The 16,820-nt window shown below is 43.8% G+C and overlaps 1 long non-coding RNA gene across 1 annotated transcript in view; it reads left to right on the top strand.

Annotated features, from left to right (window-relative positions):
- The window catches only part of LOC132208662 (uncharacterized), a 56,253-nt gene that overhangs the window by 11,517 nt on the left and 27,916 nt on the right, over nt 1-16,820 (top strand). The window contains exons 3-4 of the long non-coding RNA XR_009444785.1: nt 14,827-14,947; nt 15,063-15,170. This is a non-coding gene — a long non-coding RNA (uncharacterized LOC132208662). The remainder of the gene's footprint in view (nt 1-14,826; nt 14,948-15,062; nt 15,171-16,820) is intronic.

Genomic DNA, 16,820 nt, shown 5'->3' with positions numbered 1-16,820 from the left:
GATCAATTCTCAAGAGTAGGACAAAGTTGGACAGAGATAGAGAGGTGGATTGGGACAGAGAGAGGGAGGGAAGACTGACAGTGATAGAGACAGGGACAGAGAGAGAGAGAGAAAAGTAAGTGTATCAGTTCATCATTAATATGTCATGTAGAAACAGCCCCAATCCTGGAAGTAGTGGTCATGGGGTCTATGCCTGCTGAATGGGAGTGGGACGGTCTTTGGTCTTTTTATTGTTTTTTTTCCCGCAGGGAGTCAGAAACTCATCTAGAGGGACAAAGAGAGAGACGCAGGCTCCGGTGAGTGACTCCCCATCAGTGATTAATTGTCCAGCCTCTCAGAAAGTAAACACTGGATGCAGTCAGAAAGCATTTCTCCCCTGATCCGATGTCAAATTTGTTCCTATTCTCTGGGTTTAAAATCAGGGAAAGTGCTGATAAATTGGGGAAATTTTGAAAGAGGCCTGTGATGGAATCTCATACGTTTCTCTTCATTTTTGTTTCAAAACTTTGGCTTTGATGGATCAATTTCCTTCTCTTCCACCAGAGGAGATTACTGAGAGACTGAAGCTTATACACATACAGTGGTGGACACAATCTCTGGCAGTGGAGATGTTCGGGGTGGGGGGTCGTGTAGTTGGGGATGTCCGGTGGAGGGGAGCCCCACCATCTGGAGTACATATCTCTCTGTCCTCCCTTTAAACAGAAACACTGAGGTGGTTTGAGCCTCTTCCTGTTCCCTCTTGAAGATGATGGGCTGTTCTGGAGGTGGTAGGGCAATTGGGGGAAAGGGTCAGATTTTGGAAGCTCGGGCAGAGAATGGTGTGATTTTGCTGTGTTTTAGGTGATGGGTGTAGGTTTTTTTTTTCATTTCTTGTCTGTCTTTCCAACCTCGCCCCTGAGGAGATTAGATTCAGGAGCTGAAATTTGGGACGAAGCACTGATTGGGAGAATTAAATTGTCCTGCCGTGAGGAAGCTTCGGACAGAGCTGGAACCAAAGAGAAAGAGAGAAATGAGAGCATGATAATAAACCAGCCTGTCGCCTTGTCATTCATTTGCACACGTGTACGCTCACAGGGGAAAATAATTATGGGGTTCAGGCTGTCCCTGAGATTTGTAACACAAGGGGATGAGCTCTGGGCTGGAGGTGTGGGGGAGACAAAGTGGAAAAAGGGGGCTGCTGCTAAGTCTGATGTCACTGCCTTCGACTCTCTTTGCCTCCATATTCTCACCTTCCTGTCCTTCCCACAGTTTTCTATAAATCCTTGTCTCCCCATCATTCTTCACATCCACCCCTGTTCACTCTCCCACATCCCTTCATATTCCTCCCTCCAAATGTCTTGTCCCCTTCCCAGGTTTTTCAAGAACCATTTCATTGTTCAGTCTTGCTGATTTCCAAGTTTACCCATTCACCTCTCCTCAACACTCTCTTTCTCTCTCTCATTGTCCTGTGTGATCTTGATGTTCCTTCCTGAGGGTCATTTTGTCTGCATCCCCACACCACCCCCCATCTCTGTCACTCGTTCTGAATGGTATCTCTCTGTCTGCTCTTCTCTCTCTCGATTTTTCACTGTCCCTTCTGTCTCTCCCACTCTCTATATCTGTCCTTTCTAGTCCTGTCCATGGGATTTCTGTCTTTCTCCTATCTCTGTGTCTCTCTCCTCTTTCTCTTTTTCCTTGTTTTCAATGGGATCTCGCTCTCTCTCTCTCGCTCTCTCTCTCCATCTCCATCTCTGTCCTTCTCTGTTCTTCATGCGAAATGCCAGGGGATCTTCCTGGTCCTTGCAGTGCCTACATGTTGCACCATCACACTTTGGCTAAAGTGAGTGGTAGTCGGGCTTGGGGTGTGCCTGCGAAATGGGATCTTGCTTTGCAGTAAGGCAGTCAATGAACAGGCCAGAGTATCTCTGGGGTGCAGTCAGGGATCCAGTGAGGGTGAGGGGATATTTGGGTTTTGCACATGGAGGGAGATACAGTGGGCTATCTATACACAGTGGAGGCGTCACAGAGGAATGAAGAAAGAGGGTGTAGCTACACGGGCAGCAATCAGAAACTGTGAGGCTGAACATTTTCATTGGGGTAAAAGTCACAGGGGAAATATTTAAACAGGTGCGCAAATTTGTGGGAGGCAATATTTGAGATGACTTAGTGGGGAGTTTGCAAAATTGCGATGGAGAACAAACTTTTGTGGAACTGCAATTGGGAAATGCCATAATTGAGGGGACAATATTTGTTCGGTAGGCCCACAAAATATTGGTATTGGGGGGTGCAATATTGCATTCACCAGCACAAGGATTTGGGATGGGGGTACAATACTGTAAGGGTGGGACAAAAGTTTGACATTCCTCTGGGAGGTAAAGAGAGGGACAAAACTGGGCGGCAGCGAAACTTGGCGGTTATATTGTAGGCAGAAAATTGAGGAAGAAGAATGTGAAATGAGAGAGTCTCAAATTAAATAACAAAATTCTAGGGTCAAATTTGTAGGGACAGTCATATTTGTGGAGGGGGCGGTTGGAATTCGGCAATTTTGAATGGAAACAAAATTTTTGGAGTGGTGTAGGAAAGAAAGAGGCAGTGCAACAAGACACCAGGAGATGAAATAGAGAAAAATGGAGGGAAAGGAGAGAGAAATATGGAGGGAAAAGACAGAGAGAGAGAGAGAGAATGATAGGGGAGGGAACCAAGAGAGAGGGGTGGGGGGCAAAGAGTGGTTGCTCGTGAGAGAGAGAGAGAGAATGAAACAAAATGATCCAGAGTTGACTGAGAGACAGAGATTCAGGTGAGAGAAAGAGACAAAGACTGAGAAAGACCAAAAGGGAGACAAGAGGAGAGACTTTGAAAGAAAGAGACAGAAACACAAAGAGGGAGAGAGAGAATGAAATAGAGAGAGACAAGAGTAGAATGTGAGAGGCAGAGAGAGAGAAAGAGACTGACAGAGATAAAGCAAAGGGAGACAAAAGGAGAGACTTAGAGAGAAAGACAGGGACGCAAAGCGAGAAAGCAGAGAAAAAGAGAGGCAAGAAGAGGAGAAGTCAGTGAGATACAGCCAGGAATTCAGGAAAGATACAGAGTCTGAGGAGCCAATACTCACCAGGGTTGCTTCAGGAAGAGGGTGGTACAGGGCCAAAGCTGGCACTGAGATTCCAGCTGTACTCACACTGACACAGACAGTAAGAATAACTCTGATGCTCACCTCCTGGCTTCATCCACATGAACAAGATAAGTATGGCTGTCACAACCAATTTTATAAACCCCAAGTTATGTCATTCAAATCCTTCACTCCTCCCAAATCCCAGCTACCCAATCAGTTCCGAGCTGTCTGTACCTGGTACACACATCGTCCAGATATGGAGCAAACCAAGAAGCTTCTTTGTGACGTTAGAGGTGGGCGGGGGAGGAGTGTGGAGGAGGAGGGGGAAATAAAGCAGCAACTCAGAAGTTCAGTCCAATGTCTCATGATTGTTCCTCCCTTGCACCCCTCCCCCCGACCCGCACTCTCACAAACTCTCTCTCACTCACGCACGCGCACACACACACACACATACACACACACACACACACATTGGCCTCAGACCTAAAACCCACACAGAGGCAAGGCTGCAGTTTCAAAATGGGTATGAAACACTTTTATCCAGACAAGGGAACGGAACCTTCTGCAGCCAGGCACACAAATTGATCCTACAGGTGAACACAGTATTTTCACACAGACTAACGCAAGGTATGAGTCGAGCTGTAGGTAACCATCAAAGACCGGCGATTACTTTCAATTAGTTTCTGAGAATGAATGTCAATCTATTTCACAGGTGAACATCAGGGGATTACATGGATCTGTTGCACAAGTGGAAGTTTGTTCATTGTACAAATAATCCTAAGTTTATCAAACACTGTCACCTCTTTCCTGACAATAGAATGAGGGATTTCATAGGACTGTCCCACTTTCCCATTGATAGTTCATCAGTAAAAGCTGGGAATTATCTGATTGATGCAAGCAGCATGGATTTGTGAGGGATAGATCAGGCCTCACAAACCTTATTGAATTCTTTGAAGAAGTGGCCAAACACATGGATGAAGGTAGAGCAGTGGATGTGGTATACATGCATTTATGTAAGGCGTTCGTTAAGTTTCCCCATGGTAGGCTCATGCAGAAAGTAAGGAGGCATGGGTAGGGAAAATATGGCAGATTGGATTTAGACTTGGCTGACCCTGAGAAGACAAAGGGTGGTAGTGGATGGAAAATAGTCAACATGTTGTTCAGTTACGACTGATGTACCAAAAGGATCTGTCTTGAGTCCTCTTCCTATTTGTAGTTTTTGTAAATGATTTTGATGTAGGAATGGAATGGTGGATTGGCAAGTTCATGGATGATACAAAGGTGGGTTGAGTTATGAATAGTGCAAAGGGCTGTTCTAGGTTACAAAGGGACATTGATAGGATGCAGAGTGGGGCAGACAAGTGACGAATGGAGTTTAACCCTGAAAAGTGTGAGGAGATTCATTTTGGAAGGACAAACTTGAAAGCAGAATACAGTGTTAATGGAAAAATCCTTGGCAGTTGGGAGGAGCATGGGGATCTTGGGGTTCATGTCCAAAGTTTCCTGAAAGCTGGTGGATTGAGTTGTTAAGAAGGCGTATGGTATGGTAGCTTTCATTAATAGAGGGATTGAGTTCAAGAGCCGTGAAGTTATGCTCCAGCTATACAAAAGCCTGGTTCGGCCACAAGTGGAATATTGTGTCCAGTTGTGTTTGCCTCATTACAGGAAAGATGTGGAGGCATTGGCAAAGGTGCAGAGGAGATTTACCAGGATGTTGCCTGGAATGGAACGAAGGCAGTACGAGGGAGGAACATTTGAGAGAGCTAGGGCTTTTCTCTTTAGAATGATGAAGGGTGGGAGGTTGACAAAATGATCAGAAGTATAGATAGAGTGGACAGCCAGAGACTTTTTCCACGGTTGGAGGGAGCTATTATGATGGGAAATAGTTTTAAATTGATTGGAGGTAGATACACACATCGTCCAGATATGGAGCAAACCAAGTCACAGGTAGGTTCTTTACTCAGAGTGGTCGGGGTCTGGAATGCATTGCTAGAGAGGGTAGTGGAGTCGGCCTCTTTGGGGCCTTTAAGCTGCTATTAAATAGGCATATGTATGATAGCATAAGGTAGGGGTGGAGGCTAGATAGACCTTAGGTTTAGGGTAAAAGTTCGGCACAGCATCGTGGGGTGAAGGACCTATACATTGCTCTACACTTCTATGTTCTAGCTCTGTTAATGATAGTTGAATTCGGAGCAGTGTCAGTTACTGCACTCAGTCTGTATGAGTGTCCTGTGTTTCTGTGTGTATGTATGTATGTAATGTTAGTGTCTGCACATATGCATGTATATTTCTGTGTGTATGTCTGTCAGTGTCTGTATGCTTACATGTCAGTGTGTGTCTGTGTTTATGTTTGTCTCTGCATGTGTGCCTCGATGTCTCTCTGTTTATGTGTGTGTGTGTGTGTGTGTGTGTGAGAGTCTGTGTGCATCTCTGTAACTGAGTGTGTGTGTTTCTATCTCAGTTGAACTATCTGTGTATTAGTAGCTGTGTTTTTCCGTTTGTGTGTGAGATAGTGCACATCTAGTGTGTGCCGTATTATGTTTGTGCCTTGGGGTTTCTGTTGTTTTGGAGGCAATTCCATAGAAATTGAGTTATACCTTACCCCCTTTCTGTCTGACCCTCTTGCGTTTGAAGTGATACAATGATCAGCTTGATGTATATCTCCATATGTGTCCGTGTGCATATTTGTATCTGCGAGTCTATATCTGGCTGCAATGAGACTCAGGGGAGAAGTTTAAATGAATTGAAAACCGATGAGTCAAAGGCTCAGACTATCCCTCTCGTACAATGCCACCGCCTGGTGGCGTTCTAACTTCACTACACAAGTGGTACATTTTTTTTTGAAGAAGGTATGTCAGGTTGTACAGTTGTTTCGTTTTTCAAAGAATGTCTTTGGAGACACAGAGCAGTTTTGCCCAATCGATACTGCCCTTGAGATATGAACAGGAGGCAAAAACAGGAAGAGGGACAGTGTGAATGTGGGAGGGAGAGGGAGCAAGGGAGAAAGGTGAAATGTACCAAGACCAGTTTGGAGTGGGTAACCCAGAGGTGGAAGCAAGGACAGAGTGACTTGTACCCAACTCCTGAACTCAGTTTCATTCCTGTCCTCTACTCTGAGGATGACAACTTGGGGCCAATTCTGCCTGTCCGTCCCCCAGCTTCTACAACACAAAGACAAACAACAATACAACTCATTCTGCTGCTTGACACTTCTTAATGAACATTTCAATTATTTACAAACTGAAGTGATAGATACAGTCAGTGGAATGCCGCCTTTTCTCACTGGCCCCTGAATTAAGAGAAACATTGAAATGTATCCCTGCCACCCACTGTGGGATAATTTTGGACAAACCAGCATTACCCTCAGTTTCTTATCATAACAGCAGGCTGCTTCATTGCTAAAACATCGAACTGAAATGAAAATATCCTGCGTGGATTTACAAATGAATTTGATTGATTGGTGAATTTGGGTAAAAGGATATTCTCCTCTGATTCTCTGAATCAGATGTCCGACTGAGCAGAGACTGCCAAGACACCTTCGACTTCTTTAAGAGGGTGGGACATTGAGTCTGGTGTTCTTAGAGACATTCTCTGATCCGAGACATAGAAAGGATTCCTGTCAGGGCTGCTGTGCTTTTGCTGTGATTTTGTGGACGTGAACAGTGAAAGCGGTGAATCCTAGACAATAGGCCCACCAGGGATGAGGACAGAAGTACTATAATTTCTCAATAACTCAGCTTCTGCCTTTTTTTAACTGGACATCAATTTCTTCTCAAAGATGATCAAAACATTGAGTTTTACAGCATGGAAAGAGGAGCATCATCCCAGTTTCCAGGACTTGGCCTGTAGTCTTGTGTGCTGTGACGTTTCAAGTATTCATTTCAATGATAATTTCACGAAATGTTTTAATCTCAATCAACACAACAAATGGGAGGAAAGTTTGAGATGGGAAAACTGTTTCATGCTCCCTCGGGAAACTTAACCTTACCTACAGAAGGAAACAAACAGGGGCACATTCTACCAAGAGTGACAAAGGCTCCTGGAAAGATCAAACCGCAGAAAGTCGGATTTCACCCACTTGGCTTATTTTGTCCCATTCCAGACTTCAAAACTAGAGTCTGGTTACAGCAAATAAAGGAAGCGCTCAGTCACGGCCCTTGGCCTGAGTTCTTCCCCTGTCATTCTGTAGTCTATATGGCCTCAGCTCACTCTTCCATTCAAACACTGATCATATCAGCTGCTTCCTGTCCTTCCGAATGGTCTTCCTCAAATTCCTGGCAAGATAAACAGGAGTGTGGCATTTAAAGCACATTTCAGGCCTGTAGAAGAAATGATATTTTCATAAATTCAGATTATGTTTAAAGTGCTCCTTTGGATCTTGGAAACAGCAGGTGTACAAAAATTGCCTAAGGCATCAGTAAGATGCAAACTCATGACTGCTGGTTTACAAGGCCAGTGCTCTAACCACTGAGCTATTCAGCCACTAGCCTGCCAGTAGTTGGAGGGTCTCGCATATAAGAAATTACAATGTAATAGATAATGGGATAGCCTGTATACTTTAAATCAAGAAATAACAAAATCGAAACAGAGCTGTAGGTATTATGTGCAGGAAGATGGGAGAAAGCAAGGCTGAATCAGACAGTGCCCAAGGTGATATAAACAGAGATCTTTCCTCAGAACGGAAAGGTGGGGTCATTGACCTGAATCATTAACTCTGTTTTTCTTCACAGCTGCCACCAGACCTGCTGAGCCTTTCCAGCAACTTCTGTTTATGTTCCCAATTTACAGCATCCGCAGTTCTTTTGGTTTTTAAACAGATTTTCACTGGTAGTCTAGTAATAAGGTTTCAGTACCTTCACTACCATGGCCTACTAATGGTTAACATGTATAGTTAAAAAAAAGACTGATCTTTAGAAACAGAATAATGTTGTGAACTATTCAGAATCACTTCACCACAGTTACAGTTCCACACCAGCAATGTCAGTTGCAATTGTGTGACGTGCAGTCAGTTTGCAACAAGAACGGCGGGGACATCAGGAAAAGTGAATGATGATAGTGGATAGTGAGAGCTGACTTAGGCCAAGTGGAGACAGGTTCAATGTGGGTGCTCAAGACTGGTTTTCCCTGTTTATCCTGGTATACAATCAATGATACAATAACTCCCATTTGTGTGTTGTCCTTTGCACATCTCACCTCGGTTCATTGCCTCAAGCGGACAGGGAGTCACGTCAGTTTAACTTGGCAACTAACTCAGGTCAGTTTTGCAGCCTGATGTTAGGATGCTAAATTTTAGAAGCAGAAAGCTTGAATAAACATGATTTTCTTCTTCCTGCATCCAGTAAGAGGAAAGGATTTGCTGTTGATTGGAAACATCTCTTTCTGAATTCAATGTCACCCTGCCACAGCAGGAAGAGCTGGAAAATCATGATGAATTGAAAAATAAAACAAGACCCCGTGCCAAAGCGAGGAAGCTGCTGTAGGGATTTATGGGGAGTTACTGCAGAGTGGTCTGAGCACCCAACACACCTAATGTGTTTCAACGTCATTGAACACGTTTTTTTTCCAGAAAGTTGATCGGGTGAATTGGTAAAGCAAAGACAACTAATAAGGGCTTTGTCCGATATTTAAACACGTGATCTCTCAGATTTTTTTTGGGCTGTACAGCCCCTAAAGTGAGAATCATACCCCAAGACCAAACAGCCCTTTTGGCAAAGTTAGGAGGAGCCCTGGTCAAGTTGGGATTCCCTCAGAGCGGAGTACATTCCACGTTGCTCATGGGATTACTGTTCAATCTCAAGAACATCTTTTTTCTGACTCCCTGCTCTCGACACAGATTATAAAATTCAGGCTTACTGTTAATGTGAAGAGAGGTTGTGGATGTGCTCTTGCTGTTGCATAGAGATCACTGTTCCTGCGTCCAGTAAGAGGAAAGAAATTCCTGTTGATTGGAAACATCTCTTTCTGAATTCAATGTCACTCTGCCACAACAGGAGCTGGAAAATCCTGATGAATTGAAAAATAAAATGTCGTGTCTATAGCTTAAGTAATAAAAGATCAGTGTAATATATTTAACATTGTGCTACTACCGGCTGAATGAAGCAGCTACCCAGAGGCAGTCAGCTGTGTGTGTAAACTGCATGGTGAGCAGTTTGTGTTTTACTTTATACATGAGAGGAAGTGAGAATTTACCCAAACAATGGCACACCACAGCCGTGAAACATTGTTCCCTTGGCAAACTTGAAAAATAATCAGAAACAAGTTTGAGATCCATACACTCCGTCGCCAAAAGCCTCCATCCTAGCATATGTTCCAGGGAAGTTGGCCTGCAAATGAGTGGTGTAAACTTAATGTGATTTGTGTGCGGAGCCCTGCTTGTGTCCTGCTCTGAACTTGTAGGGCACTGGGGAATTTGATTCTGTATGTACATCGTTATTATCGACCCGCCTTAAAATGCAAGCACAGGAAAAGGATCTGAGGGAAAAAAGAAACAACTGACGAGATTCCCGACCCTCTTACCAAACATTGTTCAGTAAATTCAGCCACCAAAACACAATATTTCTCCAATTTCACCAGGAAGTAGCATCATGAATATCCTTAATAGAAATATGGAATCCCAAGAATTGCTTAACTTGAAGTCAGAGATGGAAGTGTCTGAGATTGTAATGTAGAAACGTAAGTACTTGGGGATGTAATTACCTTTCATTGAATGATTCAGCACCACGTGACCCACGACAAATCATTATATTCCGGGAGCCAGCATCATTGTTGCATCACAGTGGTTGAAGGCCGTCGCCGCTCATGGTGTATGACGTCATGGTGCAGCTGGAAGCCCCCGGGAACAGTTTATTAAAGAAACCTCCCTGAGGGTCAGACTGCCCTGTGGCGGGAAACATTTGGATGGCCAACCACAATCATTTCATGCGGTTAAAAAATCACCAAACTAAACAAGATCGAGGCATTCTTTTTTCTTCTCAATTAAATTTCAGTATCCATCAAGCGAGATAATGATTTCAGTGGGCCCTTGATTAAAGTCCGAAATGATGAAAAGCGATGTCAAAACCATTTAAATGGAGCACTACCCACCTTGAGTTTTAATCTCATCTCTTGATCCATTCAATCAATGCCTAAATCTATAATGTTCCCATGAAATCACAGCTTGATTACAGCAAAGACTTCATTCAGCCCATTGTTATCCTGAAATGAATCATAGTCAGCTTGAATTTAAACTGAGTAAATTGGAGAGAGACTGCAGAATCAGTTTGTATGTATCAGCACACACGGCCAGTTCCTGGTGGCATGGGTGTGCTTGCATTGACTGCGGGCCTGTGTCTCCATGATAAACTGGCAGAGGAACATTGGTATTTTAGTTGTTGCAATCTGAAATTTGAACTGGCTCACACGTGGGTTTAAGAGAGCTTACAGTTTTGTTTCACATCAGTCTCTGTGTCACAACCAATCAAGATGCTCAGCTTTTAACCAATAAAGGTTGTCAGTTAAAAAATTCACTGTTTCCTTTGTCACACATCTCCGGATCATCAATAGGAACATTAGCTACAAGGAAATATTCTCCAATCATTGAACTGTCTGCGAATATTATGTGCATTCAGGCCCAGGCAACTCATACCAAGATTCTTCCGAACTAGAAAGAACCTTTGACACTCTCTCTCCAACTCGTTCCATCCCTTTCTCCCTCTGTGTTTCAGCATTTGTATGTGTGCGTATGTGTGTCACTGTCTGTATGCACATGTTTGTCTCAGTGTGTGGCTCTGTGTCTGTGTGCTTCTGTCTCAATGTGTGTCTATATGCCTTTGTGTACATATGTGTCTGTGTGTTTCTTTCTCTGTATTAGTGTGTCACTGTTGAACTCTCACTGTGTGCAAGCTAGACTGATGTGAAACAAAACTGTAAGCTGAGTGTGTGCATTAGTGTGAGTCTCTGTGGCTGTGTGTTTGTGCCTGTGGTTCTTTCCAGTGGGCTTTCTGTTGTTTTGGGGGTGAATCCATTGAAACGGTGTTAACGCACTTCCCTGCTTTCTCTCTGTCTCTCCCTCTTGAGTTTCAAATGATACAATGGTCATGTTGACATGTGTCTCCATATGTGTTTGTATCTGTTTTTTTTTCCCCCTGGTTGTAATCGACTCACTGAAAATCCTGACACAGCAGGTGGTGACATTCCAATTCTAAAAAGATATCTAGAATTAAAAATCTAATGATGACTATGTTGAGGTTGGATGGCTCGCTGAGCTGGTTTGTTGTTCCGCAGACGTTTCGTTACCAAGCTTGGTAACATCCTCAGTGCAGCTTCTGATGAAGCATCAGAGTGCTTTCCCGCCTGGTTTTTAAACTCTGGGGTTCATTGTGATGGATTGCCTCACTTGTGGGTTTCCTCCATAGTGGAATGTATTTGGGATCGAGTTCAATGTGTTTATTAATAGCCTGCTTCGTGGAGTGCCATGCTTCCAGGAATTCTCGTGTTTGCCTCTGGCTTGCCTGTCCCAGGAATTTGGTGCTGTCCCAGTCGAAGTGGTGGTGCTCCTTGTCTGTGTGGATTAAGATGAGTGAGCATTGGCCATGTCTTTTTGTAGCCAGTTGTTCAACGATAATGGATATCCAAAGATCTGTGTCAGGAGATGCCTCCAGGAACAGCATCAGAAAGATTCTACATGCCCCGACACACACATCACACTTCCTTACATCAGGAACATGTCAGAACTCACCACAAGACTTCTCGACCACTCGGCATCAGGGTGGCACACAAACCCACATCAACCCTACGACAAGTGCTCACCAGAACTAAAGATCCAATCCCGACCATGGACAGGACCAATGTCATCTGCAAGATCCCCTGCAGAGACTGTGAGAAACACTACATCGGACAAACAGGAAGGAAACTAACAACAAGAGAACATGAACACCAACCCTAACCCTAACCCTATCTTAATCAGTCAGCAGGATGTGAAGTGATGGTACTCAGGAGCGACAGCTTTTCGCTTCTTGAACAAAAAGCAATCGCATGCTGTTAGCATTTATTTGACATCTCTGATCGCCTTTTACATTCAGAAATGTGTTCAGAAACTGCCTTTTGTGCATCTCTAAATAAGCACCGTGGAATTTCGTAAATTTTACTGAGTTGCTTTTTCACGTCTCCCATGCCAGCTTGCAAATCAGCTGGCTGCTACCTGAGATTTGTTCATGTCCACGATTGGAAAATGTTGGAGTAAGGAGAAAGGCAAGGAAGATGACAGCTCGTAGCTGCACCGAGGTTCGATCAACCTCCCAATGTGATTTGTCGTTCTCGAATTCTAATGCTTGCTCAGTTTTTCAGACAGAGGGTTATCTTTGAGCCACTTACACTGCAAAACGTCGTCGAAGGTAAGTCTACATATGTTGCACGGTATCATCCGGTGCACAACCTGCTCAGCTTGGTGCATTTTCCCAGTAGTCTGGTGTTTTTCACGCTACATGGTAACGTGAAAGTTGTCCTGTTTTGAGCAAAGGGCGGAATCGTTCACCAGAGTGAAAATCTAAATGCTGGAAATGCCATGCAGTTCATGTTTACTTTATCCAAGCATAACCGAATATACTTTCTCCCAGGCACATTACATTTGTCGCCTGACTGAGTCTCACATGACGTGCTCTGCTTTCAGTTGATTTTTGATTTGATCGAGCGGCTATCAGCATCTCGTGGCAAAATAATGTTTGAGCTGGGCACTTCCCGGCAGCTACGAAAATGGATGAACAAGACAGGGATGGTTCAAGCCTTTCCCTGTGCCTTCGCTTATGTTGTCTTGCAGTAGCAACATCAGAAAGAATCATGTTTGCAGCGCACCTGTCAGTGGCTGTGTGGCCAAGCGGTCTCAGGAGCTGGATTCAGATCCAGCCTCCTCGGAGGCGTGGGTTCAATTCCCACCACTGCTGTTATGCTGGTACCCTGTCATGTTGTTTGTCTGTTCTGCTGAAAATGGATGGCGATGAGCTGCGATCAGTAGAAAGCAATAGTAGGAAGCATTTTGTTTCCAATCAATGTACGATGCAAGAGAGCACAGAGCATCTGCTCCTCATTTCCATTGTGCCAGTGGTTATCAATTTTGTTGTGGAAATGGAAAGAGCAGACACTCAACCTTTGGTCTACTCACCAATGTCAACCAGATGTCCCACATTAACACAATCCCATTTGCCAGCATTTGGCCCATATCCCTCTAAACCCTTCCGATTCACTCACACATTCGATATGCCTTGGAAATGTTGTACATTTACCAGGCTGCACCACTTCATCTGGCAGTTCAACACATACTTGCACCACTTCAGGGCAATAAAAGAAATGGCCCTCAGGTCGCTTTTAAATTCCTACCCCTCACTTTAATTACACACCCTCTAGGTTTGGACTCACCCACCATGCGGTAAAGACCTTGACTCCTCACCCTGTATATATTCGTGATGATTATATCAACTTCCGCCAGGTCGTCCCTCAAACTCCGACACTCCAGGGAAAACATGCCTTAAACCTATTCAGTCTCGCCATACAGTCCGAAACCTGCAACCCTGGCAAAGCCCACGTGAATATTTTCTGGGCGGGTTGACATGATATCTTTTATTTTTCAATAATGCCAATAACGCTGGGCTGCATCGATCTATTTGAAACAGAGAGGTTTAGTGTTGAACGGCTGCACATTTTAATGCTGTAGGAAGATCAGTGCGCAGGGCAGGGTAGTGGCTGTGTTTCTGTAGTGTAGTGGTTACCACATTCGCTTTACCCGTGAAAGGTCCCCAGTTCGAAGCTGGGCAGAAACAGTGCTGCTGCCCTTTTATAGTGATAGGTTTCTGGATGGACATGGAGTGAGCGTTCTTGTCAGCCAACATTTCTTTGAATAAAGTTGGCCATTTCTGCTTTTGTTGTGGAAGGGAGGATAATTCTATTTCAATGTGGTATGAATCCTTGTTAAATTCCTCTCATTCCTGGCCATGAATGTGCTGAAATGGTCCCTTTTACGTGTGCATTTAGCGTGCCCTAATTCATTCTGGAGCAGTGTAGTGTCACCTTTGCTTTTTGTGTGAAAGCGTTCCAGCTCAAAGTCAAGGAAAAGCTTGATTTGCGGGTGTCGCAGTGCACCGCATATTCCTCTCTGTCAAATGCATCTCAAGGTAGTCTCTGAACGTCCTAGTTCTGCTCTGCCATGTCTCAAAGTGCATGAATTGAAACCAGAAGCCTTCAGTCACCTTTCGGAGTAGAGAAATGTGTTTGCATTTATTAGCAGTGGTCGCAATAGCGGCTCATTCAGCCAACAACAGGAGTGAAGGGATTTACAGGCTCAGATGAACCTCATGACTCATGCTCTCGTAGAGTCGTTAGCATTTACGTGTGGTCTCAAGTCAACAACATGCTAGTATTGAAACTGAGGAAATGACAAGCCAGGCTACCAATTGATATTGTATCCAATCTTTTCTTTATATCAAAGAGGAGCAAGAAAGTCTAAGCAAGGAGAGATAGAAAAGTGTGCCACATGAAGTTAAAGTGAAGCAACTTGTACCTTAATCATGCAGCAGGATGTGAAGCGATGGTGACTCAGGCATGAGGGCTTTTCACTTCTTGAATGAAAAACAATCACATGCTGTTAACATCGCTGACGTCTCTGATCACCTTTTACTAACGGTCAATGTGTTCATAAACGTGCATCTCTAAATAAGCACCATGGAATTTCGTAAAATTTATTGAGTTGCTTTTCCTCGTTTCCCACACAGGTTTCTGAATCAGCTGGCTGCCAATCTAACATTTGTTCGTGTCCACGATTGGAAAGCTGTGCAGGAAAATTGACGCTTCAGGAGAAAGACAAGGCAGATAGCTGCTCAGACCTGCACCAAGGTTCGAACAACCTCGCAACGTGATATTGTCGTTTTTGAATTCTAATGTTTGCAAAAAGGACAAGCCAGGCTACTAAATAATATTGTTTCCATTTTCTTTTCATTCTTTCACAAAGGATCAAGGAGAGCGAAACAAGGAGGAATAGGAAAGCGAGGCTCTTGAGCTCTGGTGAAACACCTTTTCTCTTATTCAGTCCTCAGCAAGTGATGTGAAGGTGACTCAGGTGAGAGAGCTTTTCACCTCCTGAACACAAAGCAATCCCATCGCGTTAGCACTTTTTTTGACATCTCTGATTGACTTTTACATTCTGTCTCTACGTACAGAATCTGCCTTCTGTATATCTCTGGATAATTGAGTTGGGATGTTGAGATGGCATAATGAAAAGGAGCACGATTTTCCCTCCTATTATGTCTTCCAACTTCTCTTCCAATGAACATACATGGAATGAAAGAGAAAAAAAAAACAGAACAAGCATATTGTATCCGATGACTCTGTTCCGAGGAAGGGTCACCAGACCCGAAAAGTTAACTGCCTTTTTTCCCTTCACAGATGCTGCCAGACCTATTGAGCTTTTCTTGCAAATTTATTCTTGTTCCTGATTTACAAAATCTGCAGTTCCTTCGTTTTGTTTTAATCTGGACGTTTCACTCCCAGAAATGAGCAATAATGCAGTTGGAGCACTCATTCAGAGTCAGTTAACGTGGGCAAAGGCCCGAGAACACTTGTTTTCACTTTGAACGAGTGTTTCCTTTTGGCATGTTCATTGCAACGGTATCTCTGCACCATTCCCACGTTAGGCAATCCAAACACATTTAACAAAACCAGCTTTTTTTCTGGAAATCTCATTGGGCATTGTAGCAAATGTAAGGTAAAGAAGCTGGGTTTGTCTGGGAGTTGAACACAGCGACCTTTTGCATATCTACACCATATCATAATCTAAGCGAGAATCATACCCCTAGACTAACAAACCCTGCCTGTGTGCACTTGCCTAGCTCTGAACCAGCTGAGACTTACTCAGAGTGGATTGTCACGAATGTTGCTCCGGAAATTCAAACCAACTCAGAGTTTCAAGAACAATTTCCTCTCATTTTGTCTCCTTGCTCCCAGAATGGTGCTATTTGTCCATTCCAACGAGACTACGTTCTCTTCATTTGTGTATTAAACCATTTTCTTCCACCTAGATCACAATATATTTTGAAAGGTTCACAGACTGGGTTTCTGTTTCGTGTCATTTCCATGTTTCCACGTACTAACTGATTTCCCGCTTAAATTCTCATGGCGCTGCTCAGTCTTCATCATGCCCAGGGATGAAAGAATTCAGTTTTGTGGAGACATTCCAGAGGCTGAGATTGTTATGTTTGGGGCATAGAAGATTAAATGGAGATTTCATGGCACGAGCGTTTGGATGAAGTAGACAGTGAGAAACCTGCTTCCAAAGACCAGGGGCAGTAAACACTGGGATTTTTGAACTTTGAAGATAAATAGAGGTGCGTTTATAGAGGACTTTCCATGTCATGAAGTCCGTTCACCACGAGAAGAGGTTTTTTGTTCAAAGCTTGCTTCCTTATTTTGCACATGTGATACATTCGCCACAGCAAACCTGAGGGACCTCAGACTGACCTCGTTCTCATCAAAAACAGACTTCATCAGTAACGAAGAGAGCAAGATAGAAAATGCCAGAGATTGCCCACGCTTTTAACGTGCAGAATCATTCTCATTTACTCTATCCACACAAAACAGGAATCATACCGCTCGATCAATGAACCAGCAAACAGCTCAGAACAATGAACTCTCAGCCAGGTGAGTTTTCTTGTAAGCTAAGGATATCCCCATTGCCTCGGGGAGTGAAAGCAACATTGAGTTTTAAAAACAG

This window comes from Stegostoma tigrinum, unplaced genomic scaffold, assembly GCF_030684315.1.
Source record: "Stegostoma tigrinum isolate sSteTig4 unplaced genomic scaffold, sSteTig4.hap1 scaffold_50, whole genome shotgun sequence".
NCBI lineage: Eukaryota > Metazoa > Chordata > Chondrichthyes > Orectolobiformes > Stegostomatidae > Stegostoma > Stegostoma tigrinum.
This window is presented reverse-complemented; position numbering and strand designations above follow the sequence as displayed.